Raw genomic sequence first — 3,958 nt, 5'->3', positions numbered from 1 at the left:
GGTTTAGATCCAGTAGATCGATTCTCGTAATTTTTCATTAATAAATCATTATTTTGTTCAGCTACGAGAAGATGAGAACTCAGTTCAGTATATTTCTTGAAACCTTTTTCTCAATATTGTTGCTGTAAGAGCACATTCGAGGCATGAAAAGTGGAGAGTGTTTTTTTCATCATATCATCATCATTGACTGTCTCTCCACATAGTTTCAATTAAGAAGAAATTCTGAACATGGCAGAATTGTATGCATGAACAGACTTATAGTCTTGAAATCTTACATGCATCCACTCATATCGTACTTTCGGGAGGATGGCCATCTTTAAGTAGTCAAATCTTTCTTTTAGGCTATTCCACAATACGAGTGGATCCTTAGTAGTAAGGTACTCAGTTTTTCAAACTTCGTCAAGATGATGACGCAAGAAAATCATAACCTTAGCACAATTTTGACTAGATATTGTATTCTCTTTTTTATGGCATCTCCAAGACCCATAGCATTTAGGTGGATTTCAGCATCCAGCACCTATGAAATATAGTTCTTGCCCGAACTTTGAAGGGCAACAAACTTACACTTCGTAAGATTGTTAGACATATGAAAAAGGGAAGAAAAATAATAATACCTTAGCCTTAGCCTTCAAATTTGAGACGGTAGAGTCTCGTGCTGATAATGTGTTATAAAACAAGAAAGAATAGAGAAAAAGAAGAATATAGAATAGAGAGTAATTGTTATTTCTCTTGATGGATGAAGGAAGCCCTTCTATTTATAGGGAAAATTTGCTCCTAGTTTCTTACTAAAAAACAGATACATCAAATCCTGATAGACATCAAATAGATCTTGATAGACATTCACTATAATTGATATATATCATAACATTTATAAATATCTTTTATTCCTTATTAAATCACTACCAAGGTTATTTTGATAATTTTATGGTGCAATAAGTATTTCAGTATCGATATATGTCCATAGACATGTGGAATTATTATATTTATTATTATATATAAGTGAAGGTTGAGATGACTGAAATTATCGAAATACCCTTAATAATAATAATAATAATAATAATAATAATAATAATAATAACAATAATAATAATAATAAGAGTAGTAATAATAACAGTAAAAAAAAATAAATATATAAGTAAAGATTTGATAATACCACACAAAAGACAAAATTGCAGTACACCAAACTTTATACTTATATATAATAGAAAAGAAATAAAGTAGTGTTTACTATAATCATAACAAATAAATTTAAGTTTCAATCAATGGATAGTACATGTTAGGTGTCTATCACGTCTCACCTCAATTTGTGAGAGTTGCACTTACCTTTTTCTTGAGTGAAAATATTGAATTTTTTTTTATATTAATTCGATATGAAAGAGAAATTAATTTTGATTAGAGTAAATAAATTAACTGAAAATGAATATACACCAAGGGTGTGATCGATATGGAGGAAAATACTCTTTGAAGTATAAGGGTGTGATCGATATGGAGGAAAATACTCTTTGAACAACTTATTTTAATTTATTAATGCTCGGTTGGTCAAAGTTTTAGAGAATATTTTTTTTTTAAAAAAAAGTTCTTTTTAAAAATGAATAATAATTTTTCTAGTAAAAGTAGAAAAAATAAATTCGACAAGTGACATTCTACATTAATTGTGTTCTCCCCGTCCTCAAATACATTTCATCTTCCTCCCTAATCCCCCTGATAGTCCTAATTGCACTACCCACATGACCTTATCCCCCGTCCCTACCATAGTCTTAACGTCTAGATTATATGAAAATTCCTTTAAGATTAATATTATTTTAGTTACATACCCAACAACAACAGCATAGGAACTGCATACTCTAGAAAAATATAATTTTATTATTTGCCCCACAAAATAGGATTTGAGCAAGATAAAGTATATTCAAACCTCATTCCTATTTTAAAGATAAAAAATTATTTACGATAGATTTTCAGCTCAATAAACTTACATGTCAAACACATATGCATAAAAAAAATTGATTTATTTTCTAAAAAAAAATATTTTTCTCCGTATCAAACACATCAATTCTCTAAAATAACCCCCAGACAACTAGCCAATGGAAAAAACAAGACCTTAAATAGTGTTTTTTTTTAAAAAAAAAAATAGTCTAATTCATATTAATTTGCTGAAAATTCAGCTCTGCAAATCCATTTTTCCAATAAAAGTTTTTCTTTTGATTTTTGTTCGATATCTGATTTTCGTATCGATGCTAGACTAAAATTTAAATTTATATTAAAAAATTTCATATTGAAACATAATAGGCTTTGAGGAGACTCAAATTTAAAACCTCCCATATAAAGATAAATAAAAATTTGTGGTCAGTAGAATGCACTTTTTTGTGTCTGTCTTAACATTTGATTAAATTAATGCAATTTATTGTCTGTTAACCAATGCGTTGTTGCCCAACTTCTTTTGTCTAGTAGCCCTCCAATTTCATCCGCTTAAGGACTCGTTTGGTAGAATGTATAAGATAATACTGAATATGTTGTATTAGTAATATTGAAATTAGTTGTGTAAGGATTAGTAATACTGGAATTATTTTTTATGCAGTGTTTAGTTTGATGCATTGAAAGTAATATGTATTGTTATATTTTAAAAAGAATATTATTTGTTTACAAAAATACCCTCGACGTATTATAACTTTGTGTATTTTTTTTTTGCAAAAGTTTATTATTCATTTTTTAGAATAAAAAAAGTTAACAATATAACTAATTATTTACTTTAGAATTTTAAGATTTAATCATTCACTTACAAAAATTATTTTTTTTATTATCTTTTCTTTGTTTGTTCATTATTTGCTTGTTGTTCCCACTTTATGTTATTTTTAAGTTGGGAGAGATACGTATAACTTTTGGATGAGACAATAAAATCATTATTAAAATAAAATTGTATTCTATAGTGTGTTAAAATTAAGTAGAAAAATTATTTTAATTTATGAATATCCTATTTACAAAATTAAAGTTTGTATGCAATTTGTTTTCGATTTTGACCAATAAATATTTTTTTGAGTTAATGGAGTAGTTTTTTATAACAAAAATTATTTGGAGGGATATTATTATTTTGATAAATTGAAAAGAAGTAACTCATATTGAATAAATTGAAAAAGATTTAGAAAATTTTTAAAAAAATTTGAGGACATTTTTGTAAATAATAATAAAATTTGTAAACTAATTTATTTGAATAAATTTATTAGTAAAAATATAAAAAATAAAATTTAAAAAATAAAAAAGTGTTTAAAAGAATTTGAGGGATATTCTTGTCTTTACACATGTTAATCCCATGGTATTAAAACCCACGTATTACTAATACCACCATATGTAATGTATTAGTAATACACCTTATAATACCATGTAGGGTGTATAACTAATACATGGTATTAGTAATATATTGGTCCAAAATCCTACTAAACATAGTATTAGTTAATACCACACTTAATACATGGACTATTTCTCCTAATACGGCTTACCAAATGACCCCTTATTTCACTAACTTATATGCTCTCACATTTGTCCAAACTACAAAACTCAGCCTTATCAACAGAAAGAAAACCCCAACTCTTATTTTATCCCGAGTTTTGTGTTGTTGGATCAAGTCTAGATCAAGTCTAACACAAGAGATAAGAAATAATTAATATCAGGTTAATTTTAAGATGAATTTATTTTATATTTAGTTGAGATAAAATGTTTAAAATAACTTATTTTAAAATTAGTTATCCTAGAATTATAGTCATTTTTGTCCCATGTTATAGATGAAATACTAATTCTGAAATAACATGTTTCCAAGCGAACGACCCCTTAATTCCTAATTCTTAGATGAGGTTATTTGCACTTTTACCCCTACTTTACGTTGTAATCTTTAATTCGTAATTCTCAGAGGGAGTCATTTGCACTTTTGCCCCTACTTTACGTTTTAATCTTTTATTTTTATTTCTTA

The sequence above is a fragment of the Capsicum annuum genome, chromosome 12 (assembly GCF_002878395.1).
Source record: "Capsicum annuum cultivar UCD-10X-F1 chromosome 12, UCD10Xv1.1, whole genome shotgun sequence".
Taxonomy (NCBI): domain Eukaryota; kingdom Viridiplantae; phylum Streptophyta; class Magnoliopsida; order Solanales; family Solanaceae; genus Capsicum; species Capsicum annuum.
This window is presented reverse-complemented; position numbering follows the sequence as displayed.